This window comes from Pan paniscus, chromosome 8 (assembly GCF_029289425.2).
Source record: "Pan paniscus chromosome 8, NHGRI_mPanPan1-v2.0_pri, whole genome shotgun sequence".
In the NCBI taxonomy this organism is placed as follows: domain Eukaryota; kingdom Metazoa; phylum Chordata; class Mammalia; order Primates; family Hominidae; genus Pan; species Pan paniscus.
In genome coordinates, this window is record NC_073257.2 from 129,346,378 (window position 1) to 129,364,458 (window position 18,081).

At 48.7% G+C, this 18,081-nt stretch overlaps 1 long non-coding RNA gene across 1 annotated transcript in view; it reads right to left on the reverse strand.

Moving 5' to 3' along the window:
* Positions 1–7,784: 7,784 nt before the first annotated feature.
* The window catches only part of LOC134731112 (uncharacterized), a 40,273-nt gene continuing 29,976 nt past the window's right edge, over positions 7,785–18,081 (reverse strand). The window contains exons 2-3 of the long non-coding RNA XR_010113211.1: positions 15,524–15,612; positions 7,785–14,415 (exon numbers count right to left, since the gene is read on the reverse strand). This is a non-coding gene — a long non-coding RNA (uncharacterized LOC134731112). The remainder of the gene's footprint in view (positions 14,416–15,523; positions 15,613–18,081) is intronic.

Sequence of the window (18,081 nt, forward strand, 5' to 3'; positions counted from 1 at the left end):
CTATTTTTCTCAGGGTCAAATCAGGACATCCAAATACCTGATTCTTTGCTCAGCCACCCAAGAAACATCTTCTGCACAACAGCGTGTGCGTGTGTATGTGTGTGTGGGTGTGTGGGTGGAAGGGGGGGCATACCTCCAGCCAGTCCCTATAAACCCCTCATCTCACACATCTTAATCCACAAAACCTCCAGGATAACCAAAAACAAACAAACAAACAAACAAAAAAAAACATGGGTGGGGGTGCAGAACCACTGTTGGGAATGGAGTTCTAAAATGGAGGCTGAGTTTCCACACACAGAGGAAGTAGGTGGAAAATTTGACAAAACTCTGGAGATGGCTGGCAGAGACCCAGGAAAAATTAAATTATCTCCAGATTTGAGTTTTTCTGGTAGAGGCTTAAAATCTCCTCATCCCGTTGCATGGGGAGCACAGCTGGCAAAGGAGTGTTGTCCAACATTGGCCCCTGCTGGATTCTCCACTTCCTGTCCCTCCACTTCCTGTCTCTCTGCTTCCTATCTCTCCATTTCCTGTCTTTCTGCTTCTTGCCTGACTTGCCTCTCCTTAAGTATCCTAACCTGCTGCTCAATGCTCTGGGGCTGGCCTGGGAGTCCAGATGGCTCTTGGTCTCAGCCCCAGTAGAGTTGGCTCCTTTGTGGGAGAATTGTGCCCAGGTGGCCCCACTCTGGCTCCGCAGAACAACATCACTTGGCGTTTTATCAATGGATTACTTTCCTGGTTTTGTTTACTCTTTCCTTCTCTTTTTAGCACCAGAGTGAGGAGAGGCTAGGAGGAAGAGGAGACTTTGAGAAGCTGCTTCTTTGCCAGGTGAACTAGGACTTGGACTGGAAGGGAAAGTGAGTTTTCTCAACCCTGCAGGCTTAATAGGAGGCAACTGGACACTGTCTCTTCTGGTGCCTGCCAGGAAGGTTTCTAAATCACACTCCCTGGGGTCCCTGGACAGAGCCTCAGCAGACTCAGGCTTGGGTCATTCAGCATAAAAAAATATGAAATGAACAATGACTTTCTGCAAATAAATGGCAATGTTCCATTGGGGAAAATTTATTTTCCATTTAAAAGCTAATGAAAACCAGTTATGGTGAAAAACCCAGCCAAAGAAAGGATTGAGTCTTTCTTTTCTTCATGAGGAGAATAATGCCAAATTCTGGCTGGTTCTTTGTGGAATCCAGATCTCAGGGAGAAGAGGGGCTGGGCCATGTGGAGTCCCTCAAACCCTGGTTGGAAAATGTGTCTTGGGGTCAGACAGGAAGCTTGATGGGGTTGGCAAAGGCTGGGGGGAGCCCAGGAAACATGCTCACTCTTCTGAGGGGGTGTGGGACATGCTTGAGCAGAGGAGAATTCTGGAGCATCTAAATATAGCATGAAAGGCAGAGCCCAAGAGCCCGAGACAGGAACTCAGTGGATTTAATACATCTGACACTTTCTCAGCTCTTTCTTTTTTAGTTTGCCCATGCTGAGGTGGAGGCAGGGAAATCCAAGACTGAGTCTGAAATGCTCCAGGTTTCATGTGCCTTGTCTGTGGCTTAATTTGACCATTGCCTTTTCCTATCAACATGCTACCTTCATCTGAGCATTGGGCCTAACTGGAGTGCCCTGCCTCTAGGAATCTTGTTGGCTCACCCTACGCATGTTCTTCTCTCCCATGACTCAGAGCCCTGACAATATGGTTTACTTCTACTGACCTGTGATCTTTCAGATGCTCTCTTCCCTGCTTAACAACCTTCAATGGCTCCCTATTGCCTCCAGAAGTTCTATTTTTTAGGTTTCTGTTCAAAGCTCTTGCTTCTGCCTCCCTTCGCAGCTACGTCTCCCACCATTACCTTGAAAACCTCTTAGATTTTAGAATTGAGCAAATAGCTCATGCCCCCTAACTGTGTTCTTTTATACCCAGGTGTTTTGCATATACTAGTCTTGTTCCAGGAATTCCTTGCCTTGCCTGGCCTGCTGGAGGTTGAGTCATTTAAGAAGCAGCTCAGACACTATTCTTCCCTGACCACAACTTTCTCTGAAAAGTCAGTCTGAAGCTCCCAAGGCAACGTGTGCAGGCTCTAGTTAGAGCACTTTGGACACCTAGTGGTGATTATTCAGACGATGGACACATTCCAGAGTCTAAGCTTCCTCGTCTGCAAAATGGGGATACTAGGACCTCCTGCATGAGAGTGGGTTAGGATTACAAATGAAACAAAGCATGCAAAGCCCCTGGAAGCCCTCAGTTGCTGAGTGGAATTATATTATTAGACGGTAAACATTTTGAGGACAGGGACAGTGTCTCATTCATTTTTGTATCCTCGACTCCTAAGGCAGAAGTTGGTTGGAGAGTTTTGCTGTGCTTGTTTGTTGAAGAGAGGGATGGCTGTCTTGTGGTGTGTTATTTGTCTCTCTCTCTCTGTGCATGTCTCCAACTAGGTCTGAATCCTTCCTGACGATTCTTATCCTCTTTCCCCCACAATGCACGGCTTACTGCAGGGGCTCAATGAACATTAGCCCAGCAAAGAGAGGCAGGGAAGGGGAAAGAGATGAACATCCTAGTGCTCCCTTGAAAGGCTCCTCTTCCCCTCCTCAGACACCTGGGGAGGCACCGTTTCTTCTCTCCAGGGAGCCAAGGCTGGGGACAGTGACCAGCCCTCCTAACCAGGGCTTTGCTTGGTTCTGTGGGGGAATGAGAGGGCCCCTCAGATTTTTTTTTTTTCTGAGATGGAGTCTCACTCTGTAGCCCAGGCTGGAGTGCAGTGGTGTGATCTCAGCTCACTGCAACCTCTGCCTCCTGGGTTCAAGCGATCCTCCTGCCTCAGCCTCCCGAGTAGCTGGGATTACAAGTGTGCACCACCATGCCCAGCTAATCTTTGTATTTTTAGCAGAAATGGGGTTTTGCCATGTTGGCCAGGCTGGTCTCGAACTCCTGACCTCAAGTGATCCACCTGCTTCGGCCTCCCAAAGGCTCATGCTGGGATTACAAGCGTGAGCCACCGCAGCCAGCCCCCCTCAGATATTTTGAGTCTCCAGCAGGATGAGACAGAGGCAGAAATGGCAAGTGGCAAGGAGGCACTTCCTCAAAAGGCAATGGTGCATTTAATCTTCAGCAAGAGAGCAGCCTCCTCTGTGCCCGCAAGCCACCAAGCATTGTGTGTGCATTCTCTTGTTGACTCTCACAAGTCTAGTGGGGCAGGCACTGTTATCCTGCCCATTTTACAGATGAGGAAACAGGCTCAAAGAGTTCAAGAGGCTTCCCGAGGCCAGCTTGTTTATAGAGGGGCTGGGAGTTGAGCACAGGCCAGCCTGAATCTATAAATTGGGCACATAGATGCCAGGTATAGAGCAAAAGGAAGGCATTGTTATACCACGTGTGGATGTACCATGCAGATGGCAAGGGCTTTAACCTGAGCTAGCCAGTTTACCCATCTGGTGGTGAGGGCTTTAACCTGAGCTTGTCCATTCACCAGTCTGGTGGTGAGGGTTTTAACCTGAGCTAGCCCGTTTGCCCATCTAGTGGTGAGGGTTTTAACCTGAGCTAGCCTCTTTGCCTGTCTGGTGGTGAGGGTTTTAACCTGAGCTAACCCGTTTGCCTGTCTGGTGGTGAGGGTTTTAACCTGAGCTAGCCCGTTTGCCCATCTGGTGGTGAGGGTTTTAACCTGAGCTAGCCCAGTTGCCCATCTGGTGGTGATGGCTTTAACCTGAGCTAGCCTGTTTGCCATCCAGTGGCTCCAGGGAGGTTCTTTCCAGCTCACAGAAGAAGAAAAGGGGATTTGCATCAGGTGGACCTGTTGCAGTCCAGCTGCATCCAACCACAGTGTCTTTGTTGCAGACCAGGCATGACCTCCCAGGTCCTGGTAAGCTTGTCTTTAGGAATCTGACTCCCACCACCATCCCAATCACCTCTGAGAGTGCTCACCTGCTTCCACCTCTCCAGGCTGAACCCAAAGATACAAGCCTCACCTGCAGCCAGAAGGGACTTAGGAACCCTGAGTTTCTCTGGCTGAGCTGCAGGCCAGCAGCCTTCTGGGCTGGGGCCCCTCCTTGAGGTGGGTCTCGGCCACATGACTCCAGGCATCTCCATCCTCCCTCCTAGGCACAACGACTTAGTTCCATCATGAGGCTTTGATCTCGGGCTGATTCTTCCTCAGGGGTCACAGTGCATGGGCTCCAGAATCTGTCTGGGGGTGTCCTGCCCAGTGCTGGGGACCAAACTGAGCCCTGGATGAGCAGGTGCTTCCACTGGACCCCCAGGCACTGTTTTCAGAGTGGCTGCCCTGAGATGTGTCCTTAACGAGGTGAAACTCTCCCTGTGGTGCTGGTGGCTGGGAGGGAATTTTACCTGTGGCCTCTGTTTGGAGGTTTGAGAATGGGCCATGTTTACTTTCATTAAAAATTTTAAAAAGTATATCTGGGTGTTTGAGACTAGGGGAAGGGTATATTGGGGCAAAAGGAGAAGGACAGATTATCATAGAATGGCAAGGGAAGCCCCCTGAATACCTTTGCAAAGTTTAAAGTGTACAGGAAGAGGCTGGGTGTGGTGGCTCACACCTGTAATCCTAGCACTTTGGGAGGCCGAGGTGGGTGGATCACTTGAGGTCAGGAGTTCAAGACCAGCCTTGCCAACATGATGAAACCCCATCTCTACTAAAAATACAAAAATTAGTCAGGCGTGATGATGCATGCCTGTAATTCCAGCTACTTGGGAGGCTGAAACACCAGAATCATTTGAACCTGGGAGGCGGAGGCTGTACCCCAGCTTGGGCGACAGAGTGAAACTCTGTCTCAAACAAAGCAAAACAAACAAAAAATAAAGTGTACTAGAGGAACACAGAGCCAGTTAGCTGCTCTGAGCTGCCTGCTCTGAGCCCCACCTGGGACTCAGTGATGGAGGGGTGGCCTGAGGACTGGCTAGGCAAGGTGTCCGGCTTCCACAGCTCCCCTTTGTGTGATAGCCGGGGGTTAGCTGGGAAGGCCCCTATTAGGGCTGGGACCCCAGGGCCCATCCCAAAGCCAACCCCTCCCATTCTAGAGGAGGAATCTGAGGCCCAGAGAAGGGAGAGACATTCTGAAGTCACTCAGGCAGGTGAAGCCAAGGCTGGCTCAGACCTGGGAGTCCTGCCTGTCATCATGATACTCTCTCTAATGCCTTGAACCATGCCTGAAGGTGGTGAGTGAAGATGATAAATGATGAAGATGATTAGTAAAGAAGACTCTTGGCAGGGCACAGTGGCTCACACCTGTAATCCCAGCACTTTGGGAGGCTGAGACAGGTGGATCACCTGAGGTCAGGAGTTTGAGACCAGCCTGGACAACATGGTGAAACCCCGTCTGTAGTAAAAATACAACAATTAGCCAGGAGTGGTGGTGGGCACCTGTAATCCCAGCTACTGGGGAGGCTGAGGCAGGAGAATCTCTTGAAGCTGGGAGGCAGAGGTTGCGGTGAGCTGAGATCGTGCCATTGCACTCCAGCAGCCTGGGTGACAAGAGCAAAACTCCGTCTCAAAAAAAAAAAAAAAAAAAAAAAGACTCTTCACCAACAGGTTGGGAGTTAAAGGTCAAAGGTCAAATTATCATCAGGATGCCACTCCCATTCCAAGTCCAGTGACTCAGGTCAGGGGATGACAGATCCACACTGTAGAGAGTCATGGAACATGCCTTCTCCTGGCTTCAACTGCTTGTTGTGAAACACTTTCACAGGGGCATATTTCCCTGGGCATGGGGCTACTTTCCAGAACTTCACAGACACTTGAATCTTCTGGACAAGTGCGTTTCACAGTGAGAGAATTCTGGGACTTTGCCTACTCTCCCAGGTAACAGGATCGTGGTCACGCTTGGGCCTCCGTGTGGGTCAATGTTGAAGAGAGATGCTAGACAAAGCATGCAGGCCTAAAGGCAAGGATTTCTAGAATTTCAAGAGCAGAGGGCAGGTAAGAGCCTGGGTTCCAGGGAGGGAGGGAGGGAGGGCAGGTGGGCAGTGGTGGCTAGGGAGCAGAGACCAGCCCAAACAGGAATGAAGTAGGGTCAGAAGATTCCATGTGCTGGAGATGGGGACACACGTTCCCCATCACGTACATTCTGGATGAGAGGGCCCACTGGCAGAACCTCTTAGGAGGGCACTGTGGCGCTATCTAACAGAAGCTAAAGGGCACATACCTGTTGGCCCAGCAACTCCACTTAAAGGTATTTATCTGATACACTCCCACATGTGTGCAAAGAGGTATTCAGAAATCATTCTTTATTTAGGTGAGAAATGAGATATCTCATTAGACCACCTCACTGGGGGACTGAGGCATCAGTCATACAATAAAATGCCAATATGTGATCCAGTCGAAAGAATGAGGTGGCCTCATGTAGGTGGATCTCTAACATATATTAGGTTGAAAAGCAGAGCAAGTGAATGACAAGGTGCAGGATAATACGCATAACATGCTCACATTTGAGTAAGAAAATCCTATTAATGCGTGTGCTTGTGTATGCGTGGAAGTGCTTCTGGAAGGACATCGAAGATGCTGGGGACAGTGATTGCCTCTGAGAAGATAACTGGGAGGCTGGGGTGCCAGGAGGGAGGAAGATCTGCTTCTCACAGTATGTCCTTGGATTGCTTACATTACCATGTTCAGTGCACAATGTATCAGATCCTTCTTTCATGCCCCCTCCCCTGTCCCCCGACAGCTGCAAGACAGGGAGGGAGTGATGGCCTGAGCTAGTGAGACCTGAAACACAGGGCCTGACTGATGGCCCCAAGGTGAGGGTGTGGGTGAGGACACACCCAGCACGCCAGTGTCTGTTTTGTGCTGATGAACAGATTTGTCATTGGCACTTTTGCAAAACTGCAATGAAATTCTGGCTCAGGGCACAATCACCCAGCTGGGGCCCCGAGGCTTTTGGAATTCACCCGTGGACAGCTTGTCAGCAAATCTTTATGGAGCAACAACTCTGTGCTAGGTGCTGAGTACACAGTGATGAGCAAAACATGCAAAGACCGTGCCCTCTTCAACTTGGATGGCCAGGGGGGATTAGGAAAACAAATAAGTCAACAAACCCACAATACCATCAGTGTTGTGTTCAAGTAGGCTATGCAGAGGGACAGGAGGGCCTGAGGGCTGCTTCATACAGTGTGAGGATGGAGGGGTTCTGAGGAGGGATGTCCAGGCTGAGACCCAAAAGGTGAAAATGAGCTGATAGGGAGAGGTGGGTGGCAGCCAGGAGTGAGTAGAATTACAGGTGGAGGGGCCATGTTGGGAGGCTCCACGGAGGACAGTCTGGAAGGACTGAAGGACAGCCAATGTGGCCAAAGAGTAGTGAGTGTGAGAGATGGGGAGCCAGGTGAGGTTGGTGGGGAGGCGGTAGGGATGCCATGCTCCTGCTGCCCTGACTGTGGGGCACGGGGTGGCAGTCAGGCCTGTGGGTCACCCACCTTCTCAGGGGCTGGCATTTGCCTTTTCTTGCCCTTTCAGTTGGATGCAACCACTCCATGACTCCAGTGGAGGATGAGACCCTGGGATCAGTTCCTGCCCTGGCCACAGGCTTTGCTCACCCTATGTTCTAATGATCAATATTTCTGCAGTAACATCTTGCAGAAATAGTTTTAGTTCACCCATGCTGAGGTGGAGGCAGGGAAAACCAGGACTGAGTTGAAAATGCTCCAGGTTTCATGTGCCTTTTCCGTGTTCTAGATGATCAAGATTTCTGCAATAGCATCCTGCAGAATTAGGTGGTGTGGACAAGGGGGCTTCAGGGTGCATCAGGCAACATTATGTTTGGCTGCATGGGACAGAAAACGCCAGATCATGTAGCTTAAAGAAGATAGAGTTTTATTTTTTGTAGATAAACAAAGTTTGGAGGTAAATCTAGACCCTTGAATTAGTCCTAGATCATCCATAAGAAGCTACCACATGGCCCAAGATGGCTGCTCAAATGCCAGCAGTTGCATCTACATTTCAGACAGGAGGAGGAATGTGTGGGGAAGAGAAGGGCACACTTCTGTTTAAGGTCCCTTCATGGAAATCGTATATGATTTACTTCTGCCTGTATTTCATTGTCCAGAATTTATCCCAGGGCTGCCCCTAGCTGCAGGAAAAGCTGGGAAAGGTAGTTTTTATTCTGGGTGGCGATGTGCCAAGCTAAAGACATCAGGAGTTCCATGTTAAAGGAGGAAGAGGGAAATGAAGAATGCCAGACACAGCATTTTCTGCCACATATGATCAAATAAATTTGAGAAATACTTGGTTAAACAAAATGAAATAGGTTTCTTTACTGCAGAATGTCTCAGCCTTTAGTGCGCTCATGGACATTGCTAATCTGTAAGAGGCTGTAGTAGTATGTAGCCTTTCCAAAACGTATTAAATTATAGAACTGGTGTGTGTGTGTGAAGCACTTTACGGAATTGGTGTTCTGCAGAGGCTATTCAGGTAAACGTAGTCCTTGATTATAGAGTTCAAAAATAACCAAGCTAGGCAACATGCTTTCATTTTAAAGACTAAATGCCATTCCTTCAATCAACCTAGACCACCTACCCTGGGAACGACAGGCCCTGGGCCAAGTGCTGGGATATATGGCTGAGTCATGATTCCTGCTCTCAATAAGTTCAAAGTCAAGAGAGACACATTCTCAGCAAAATAATGACAAGAAATGCCAGAATAGAACCTGGACTGGAAGAATGTGACATTGGCCTGCAGAATCAGGTGGCTGGGGTGGAGGCTGTGGATAGCATAGAGCGGGGTGGGCGGAAAAGGGTTGGTGCAAGGCAGTGAGTCTGGAGGGGTGAGTGCAGCCAGTGGTGAAAGGCCTCAAGTGCTGTGCCAAGGATGTGTGCCTTCTCGTTGTGGCACCTGGAAAGAGACCGTGGGGTACAGAAGGGCCATGTACCAGGGAGTGGATCGTGGTCTTTCCTCCTCCCTGGCTCCCAGCCTGCTGCCGGTATGAAGGGCTTCTTCCTGTCCTGACACAAGACAGTGAGTTGGTCACCAGAACACATAGCCCTCCTCCCGTTGCAAAGCTCTGTCATCTCCTTTCTCTTACATTGTCACAAGAAGCCTTAGAAGTGGAGCAGGCCGGGCGTGGTGGCTCATGCCTGTAAGCGCAGCACTTTGGGAGGCCGAGGCAGGTGGATCACCTGAGGTCAGGAGTTTGAGACTAGCCTGGCCAACATGGTGAAACCCTGGCTCTACTAACAATACAAAATTAGTTGGGCGTGGTGGCAGGTGCCTGTAATTCCAGCTACTCAGGAGGTTGAGGCAGGAGAATCGCTTGAACCTGGGAGGCGGAGGTTGCAGTGAGCCGAGATCGTGCTATTGCACTCCAGCCTGGGAGACAGAGCGAGACTCTGTCTCAAAGAAAAAAAAAAAAGTAGAGCAGAGAGGGCTGCCCTTCCCCCACTTTACAGAGAGGCAGGGACAGCTCCAGCATCCTGCCACCTGCAAGTGGCAGAGGTAAAGGGGAGGGATTTCACACCTTGGTCGGGTGTGCGGAGAGAGGAGGCTGAGAGAAGTTCCTCTGAGGCGGGTCTGAGCTCCATGTGGTACCTCTTCCTGCTAGCAAAGGCTCCCCTTGGAGGCTGCTCCACCAGGCAGGCAGGGAAGGGCCTGTATCCATTCCTGAGGGCTGCCATGATGAAGGACCACAGACTGGGTGCCTTCAAACAAGGGAAATCTGTTCTCCCATGCTTCTGGAGGTCAGAAATCTGGAATCAAGGCATCAGCAGTGCATGCTTCCTCCAAAGGCTCTAGGGGAGGCTCCTTCTCACCTCTTGCAGCCCCAGGGGGTTGCTGGCAATCTTGGCGCTCCTTGGCTTGCAGCTGCATCACTCCGATCTGTGCCTGCATTGTCCCATGGCGTTCTCCCTGTGTACGTGTGTCTCTGTGTCTTTGAATGGCTTTTTCCTCTTTGTGTGTCTGTGTCCAGATTTCCCTTGTCTTATGAAGACACCAGTCACTGGGTTAGGGCCTGACTAAATCAGCGTTGCCTCATCTTTCCTTGATTACATCTGCAAAGAGCCTGTTTCCAAATAGCACAAACAGAGGTACCCAAGGTTAGGACTTCAACGGATCTTTTAGGGGAACCCAATGCAACCTAAACAGACAGTTTTGCCTCTTCAGCTCACACCTGAGCCAGCCTGGGGCCATGGAAAAGACCCAGAGCTGACGCCAGATCCTGCAGCTCTAACCTCCAGCAAATCGACAAATCCCACTTATCTCTAATTTATTAGCCTTTGCATGGATCTAATGCCCTTCAGTGCAGAGCCCTACAAACACACACTGTTTTCCTACTGACTCCTAGCCAGGTATGTGGTGGGGGAGCTGGGCCAGCTGGCAGAGAGCATCACCTATTGCCAGGGAGGCAGGCAGGGATGTGGCCAAATTTTCTTCCTGGGCAGCTCCTCCTAGCCACAGGTGCTCCTTGGCAACCAGGCAGTGGGGCAAGCTGGCTCTGCAGGCAGCCTGGGCCCACCTGGAGCCCATCTCCCGCCCTGGCCCTCCGGCCTTTTCACGTGGCTGCATCATTTTGAACAGCTTTGAAAGTGATGGCCTGGGGTGGTAGTAATAGGGGCGCTTCGATTCTATTATTTTCAACAACTGTGGCCAGTTGGCTTTCTCTGTGCATTACAAATTCCTACCTGTCCTTCAAGGCTGTGTTAGCTCACTAGAGCTGTTGCAACAAAGTACTACAAACTGGGTGTTTAAATGACAGAAATGTAACATCTCACAGTTCTGGAGGCTGGAAGTCTGAAATCCAGGTGTCAGTAGGGTTCTTTTTTGTTTTTTTGAGATGGGGTCTTGCTCTGTCACCCAGGCAGGAGTGCAATGGCACGATCTTGGCTCACTGCAACCTCCGCCTCCCAGGTTCAAGCAATTCTCTTGCCTCAGCCTCCCGAGTAACTGGGACTACAGGTGCACACCACTGCACCTGACTAATTTTTGTATTTTTCTGTAGAGATGAGGTTTCACCATGTTGGCCAGGCTGGTCTTGAACTCTTGATCTCAAGTGATCCGCCTGCCTTAACCTCCCAAAGTACTGGGATTACAGGCGTGAGCCACCGTGCCCGGCCTGCTTCTTTTGGAGGTTCCTTCCTTCCTCCTTTTTGCTGGGAGGGAGAATTTGTTCGAGGCCTCTGCCTGGCTGCTGGTGCTTTGCTGGCAATCTTTGGCGTTCCTTGGCTTATAGCCGCATCAGCCGGGTCTCTGCCTTCATCTTCTTGTGTGTCTGTCTTCAAATTTCTGCTTTTTATAAGGACACGAGTTATATCAGATTGGGGTCCAACCTCTTCCACTGTGACCTCATCTTAACGAATTACCTCTGCTATGCTTCTGCTTCCAAATAAGGCCACATGCTTAGGTACTACAGGTTAGGATTTGAACATCTGAATTTTGGGGTGGACTCAATTTAGCTCATAACAGAGGCCAAGCAGAAATCTCGCCTCCTCCAGGAAGCCTTCTGCACTCAAAATCAGGCAATCCCCCTTTCTGGAACTCCCATAGCACATAATGTCTGAGGAACTCAGTGGCCCAGGGCCACTTGGGTATTTATATTCTGTCTCTCTGAGGCTGGACTTAACTCTGGGTCGACGGCATTTATAGTTTTTGAAAATAAGTGCAGCACAGCAGAAGCCCTTTTATCTGATGTTATTAGGACTGGTAGTTGGGTAGTAAACTGAAAATCCAAAAGGAATGCCAGCAAGCAGCATGGCTCAACATGCGGTAGGTGGCAGATTGATGCAGGAGTAGAGAGCAAAGGTTAACCACTGTGTTAGTGAAATCGACGTTGGCTGGGAGAGATTCTCCTGCACAAAAAACAAACAGCAGCCACCAAAGCCCAAGATGGATGAAATCTGGATGCGAAGTTATCCAGCTTCCCATTGAGAGTGGATTTCCTTTTAAAGAAACCATCAATACTCTGTGTCATTTAAGACTCCTATCTGGTTTGGGTGTCAAGGGAAGTGGCCATACAAGCTGTTTGGGACTTTAAAAGTGGAATGGAATCCAGGACACAGTGAGGGTCCCCTATGGAACCTGAATGATTTTGTTTTTGTTTTTTGAGATGGAGTCTTGCTCTGTTGCCCAGGCTGGAGTGCAGTGGCACGATCTTGGCCCACTGCAACCTCCGCCTCCTGGGTTCAAGCGATTCTCCTGCCTCAGCCTCCCGAATAGCTGGGATTACATGTGTGTGCCATCATGTCTGGCTAATTTTTGTATTTTTAGTAGAGACTGGGTTTCGCCATGTTGGCCAAGCTGGTCTCAAACTCCTGACCTCAGGTGATCTGCCCGCCTTGGCCTCCCAAAGTGCTGGGATTACAGGTGTGAGCCACCGCACCTGGCTGGGAACCTGAATAATTTTGGAAAATAAAGTTGTCTTTTGAGAGTTAAACTATAAAACAAACATAATAGGCCCAAAGCAGGGAGTGGCAAAGACTTTGTTTCACCTGCTTCACAGTGTCAACATACCCCCAAAAGATTGGCCATCAGAAGTGTGTGTGTGTGTGCAAGTGTGTGTGAATGTATGTATGTGTGTTGTGTATGGCAGTGTATGCATGTGAGTGTGAGTGTGAGCATGTCTGTGGGCATGTGGGCTTGTGTAATGTGTATGATCATGTGCATGTGTGTGAGTGGGTGTGGATGTGTGGACAGCCAGGGAGGCCAAGGAGAGGGAGAGCATACTGCCTTTGCCTAGCAAGGTGTAGCAAAGCCAGGCAGTGTGTCCCTGGCTTTCCCCAGGGGAAGAGGGGGACACTGGGCCAGAAACTTGAGCTCCTGGCCTCTGCTGAATCTCTGTGCATTCAGGGGAGATATGTGCATGAATTCATTGCAGTGTGACGCCTCTGTACTCATCAGATCACCCACGTCATCTAATGCACTCCCATCACATTCCAGACTCAGTGCTGCCATCAGCTCCCTAGGAGCTCTCCCTCCAGGAAGGGAACGTGTCCACCGTCAGACACTCAGACCCAGCATGTGGGGACAGAGGCTGATGGCCTGTGCGGCCATTCCTCTCAGTTCCTCTCCTCACTAGCTTGTGTCCTTGTGCAAGTCACTTACCCTCTCTGAGGTTCAGTTCCCTCCTCTTTGAAGTGGGTTTAATAATAGTACCTGCCACATAGGTTGTTGTGAAGATTGATGAGATTAACCATATAATGTGCTTAGCACAATGCCTAATGTATGGCAAGCCTTCCAAAAGTATACGCTACCATCATAATGATCAATATGATAATAAATCAAAACATCCGTATTGTTTTTCATATGTGCTCCAGCGGGCTGACTGTGCAGTCGGCTTCCTGATGGCACAATCTGCCATTCATCCTGTATCCCCAGAGCTGAGCTCAGGGCCTGGTGTATAGCATATGCTCAGGAAGTGTTTGTTGCAGAAGTGAATGAATGATAGTGAGTGAGTGAGTGGCAAGTAATGTTTCTAGGCCCATAGGTCCAGGGCTGATAGCTTTGCACAGGTAAGCCGTTCTATACACTTGCACTTGGCAACTGGGCCACCTTTCCCTGGGGACAGCAGACCCCAGTGAACTCTGGCACATTACTCACTCTTGGAGGGGAGGCAGGAAGGGAAGGAGTTTGGAGATAGAGCTCTCTGAGCAGCCACTTGGTCACCAGGCCAGGGCTTGGGTCATTATCACCAAACTTCTCAGGCTGTTGAATTGGGCCATTTATGTCTGCTTTTGTTTTATTTTAGTCTGGAGGGAAGCCCAAGCATCACTGAGCAAAGTCAGTATCCTCCTATACCTTGCTACTTATTCTAAGTGTGTTTCATGGACCAGCAAAATGGACCTCATCTAGGAGCTTGTTGGAAATGCAGAATCTCAGCCCGACTTACGGAATCAGAATCTACATGTCAACAAGATCCCCAGGGGCTGTGTGTGCACATCAAAGTGTGAGAGTTTTCTGCCCTAGTGCCACTGCTTTAAGAACTACAGCTTGGTCATCTCTAGAAGAAAATCTAGCATTTGTGAGTTGCCACTTCTCCTGCACTCCAAAATGCACGTCCCAGCCCCTGACCCATTAGAATGAGGTTGTCCAGGGATGTACGGTGCTCTTGCTCCTTCTGGCCATCTCATCTCCCCTCTCCTTTTCTGAAGCTCTTACACTGGTCAGCAACCCGGCCCTTCTTTGCCATTATGAGAGAAACTTCTCTGCTGTTTGCTGATCGAACTGATAATTTGTTTTCTTGAAAAGCGTGTTTTAATTCAAGGGAGTTGTTGTTAAGGCAAGTCCGTCTGCTGTGAGTTTTATCTCCTCTCTGTTGCTTCCTGGCAGTGCCACCCAGGGTCCTGGCATGCATATTCTGGAACCCAAAGGGCAAACAACACCCTTAGACTTCCACACAATCCCCGGCTTCTCCTCCACATCTTTCCTCATCTATCCAGCTGTGCAGAGCTGGCACACGGGCATGCCCTGCCTTCATTCTTCCCAGCTCATACCTGCTCTGGAGAGAATACAAACATACGTCAATGACAACACATAAAATCCAATGACAGCCCAAGAACTCCTAAATCTTCCAAATTGCCATCTGCACTTCCTCTCTCTTTATATCCTGGCATGCCTGAGCTGACCTGCCCCCCAGATCCAGTCCCAGCAGCTGTAATCATGTGTCTGTGTCTTCCAGCCGCTTTGGGAAATGCTGGGGCTCTAGGTACCAGCGTCTTCCTGGCTGCACCTCTCCAGAGTTGGATACAGCTAAGGAGTTAGGGTCCCTGGGGATTGGGAACAGAGGACAGGGCCTAGAGCACTCCCAGACCCAAGTGTCCCTTGGCTTTCCACGTGGAAAACCAAGAAATGACTAAATCCAGTGAATTAGCCACAGGAATCCCACTGCGGGAAAAAAAGAGAATTCCCAGTTAGAAGAGTTGTGGCAAAGGGAGAGTGCCTCCTTTCCAAGCAGCTCTATGCTAAATAAGGAAACTCCAAAGAAAGGTTACAATTTTCCTTGAGCATCTGGAAATTAGGTTCTGTTCTCAGGTTCAAGTTAAAAACAGTGGTTGGGATTCTGGTATCAACTTTGCCAGATAAGGGGGAATTGGAGGAGCTCCTCGGTGGTGACGTGACATCCTGGCTGGTCTCTGTGCCTCAGTATTGATGAAGGATTTTGGGAGACAAAGGCTCCAGGACAGCCCATTTACTCATTACAGGTGCAAAGAGGCCAATACTTGGCCTCCAACCCTTTTTTTTAACTCTAGGAGAAGCAAAGCCATTTAATAACTCATTTCTTAATGAAGAATGAATCATTTTTAAAAGCTTTCCACCTCTTTTACCAACTGACCCTATAATTAGACAAAGCATTCATTTCCTTTTTACTGCTGGCTCCCCAAAGCAAGATCTAGTGGTCGGGGCTATCAGGAAACAGGTGCACACTCAAATTAGGATGCTTTAAGGAGTCCCTTAAAAAAAATGTGTATCCTGCCCACACCTGCCTTGACTAAGGTGTGGGCAGGGTATACAGAAACTGAAAGGGCTGGTGCAATATCCTGGAGCTGGGATCTCAGTTCAGGGCTCTTACCATCCCTGGGCCTAAAGGGCAGACAGGAGAGAGTTACCGAATCTGGAGGGAGACAGTCAAGCAGAGAGGTGGCATTGACAGGAGCTGGGATCTTCAGCTGAGGCGTGCAGCCAGCCTGAGATGACCCTGTGAGAACAGAGACAGAGGAATAAATATGCCAGCTTCACTGACCAATTTCCTTCTAGTCTATCAGAGACCCCATTGACCAGACCCAGCCCAGAGCCAGAGGGGGTGCAGCCTATTACTGTAGGACAGACAGGTCAGTCTCGTGGGGTAGAGAGCAGCATGGAGAGGGGCAAAGGGTGGATCTGGAGAGGCTGAGAGGAGCCACCTGGGACTGGAGCTGCTCTTAGATTCCCTCTGCACCCCAACTGATGCATTCCTTCTTAAAACTGCTGCCATGCAAGCATCTTGTCATTTTGCTCTGGAGCACCCATTTGTGGTTGTCATTATTATATATTGCCTGGATCTGTCTTCTGCCAAGCCAGCTTGCAAGCCCTTAGAGACAGAGATTGTGTCTCTCTTGGATTTACCCACCACCCTGGGGTACATATGTTCCAAGTCTCCTTTGGCTTTCTACATGGAAAACCAACCAAGAAATGAATAAATCCAGTGAATTAGCCACAGGAATCCCACGGCAGGACAAAAGAGAATTATCAGCTGGGAGAGTTGTGGCAAAGAGAGAGTGCCTCCTTCCCAAGCAGCACAATGTGTATGCAAAACATGTGGACAAGTGCATGTGTGTGTGCTTGCTCATCAGTGAGGAGAGGCCATGTGACGTTGCAAGTAACAAGCACCCGATCTCAGCAGCGTTGTACAATAAATGTTTTCTTTTGTTCACATTACCTGTCCATTGAGGGTCAGCATGGAGTGGTGTCATAGTTTGGGACCCATGATGGCTTCGTCTCAACACACACATCCCCAGTACAACAGAAGAGAGAGTATGAAGTGAATTACTCACTGGCCCAATGTGTCCCTTCTGTACACATTTCATGGGCCGAAGTGGGCTTGTGGCCATGCCTAACTTTCACAGTCAGGGAAGGAAAAGCCTCACACACTCAGAAAGCAGAGAACTAGAAACATTTGGTGAACAGTCTCCCAAAGTGGCTGAGGTTGGTCTCTACCAGGGAGCCATGGAGGAATGAATAATTTTGAATTAAATGGAACAGTGGGTGTCAATAAAAATTAAACGAATAAACAAATCTATGCCTTTTGACATAGTAGTTCAAATCAGTCAACTCAGCAACAGAAAAAACATGAGCAAATCAAGTACCCAGGAATTATAGAAATCAAATGATTTGTAAGACACAGACTAGTTTATACTACAAGACCCCATGTCTTGCTGGTTTTAGCATAGCCTATGTTGTTTGACATGAATTGTGCCTGGGATGTGGATTCTTCATTGGGGGAGAGTCGAATTCTCCCCCAATTCGATTATGTTATGGTTTTCCAGATTCTCATGTCCTTGGCTATTCTTTAAGACTCAGACAGATTGATAAAGATCTGCTCATTGATCCTGATGCCCTCTGTGGCTCAGCTCCAAAGAGGACATAGCCGCTGCCACACCTGCTTCCCTGCCTTTTGTGGGACATCCCCATGCATGGCACTGTGTACTACCCCCAGGCATCAGGTTATAAAATTGCCCTATCCTGAGCCCCTCCCAAATCCCTGGACCTTACAGGAAATCACCTCACCTCAAAAGTAGAAAAGGGTGAAAAAAACATTTTCAGATCTGGGCAATCACTTTGTTGAAAAAAATTGAAACCAAGTTTTCAGGATTATTTTCAAAAGCAGAAAAGCATGTTCACTCATCTTCAGAAATTGTCCATACCTAAAAACTGTTTAGGTAGTGATGCAGGTGGCTGAGTTATCATCAAATTGCCTCAGCCACTTGGCTTCCCAAAGAAATTGCCTTGAAAAATCATGAAGAGACTGTGACAAAAGATGTAAGAGATGGCAATATTTTTTAAAAAAACAAACAAGATAAAAAAACTACGATATCTCTTCTCTGTTCCCTCCTATTTTTAAGTAATCTTTTGCACATCATGAACCCTGAAAGCAAATGCTAATACTGCTTCCTCAGAGTAAATTGTCAAAGTAATTTTGATGGCTGGACTTAGGCAGGTGGTTGTTTTATTTACAATGCCAAACCGGATATCCTGGGATAAACACTAATTCATGAGATCTCTAAGCACTTTTGTGTGCCTAGAAGAGAAACATGAAAATGACCCTGTGACTGAAAATGTGCATGATCTCAATGAGAAAGTTATTGTCGCAGTAATCTTACAAGCCTATAAAAGTTGGGTGGCTAGCAGGGTCCTTCCCTGTCTTCTGAGGGGTCTGGGTCAATTCAGCTCTGGGACCTTCTTAAGGGCTCTTTTGAAGTCCTGTCATCTTCAGTTTTTTTAGCAACTCACATTCTGATATGACCTGCCACGGAGAGGGTGAAAATGATCAGCAATGGCAACTTCCACTATTATAATTCATTTTCCTGATGGTAAAACTAGGACATGCTCATTGCAGAGAATTTGGAAAGTATGAAATAAAAAGAAGAAAATAAAAGGTAACCATATTTTCCCACCCACTGATAATCAC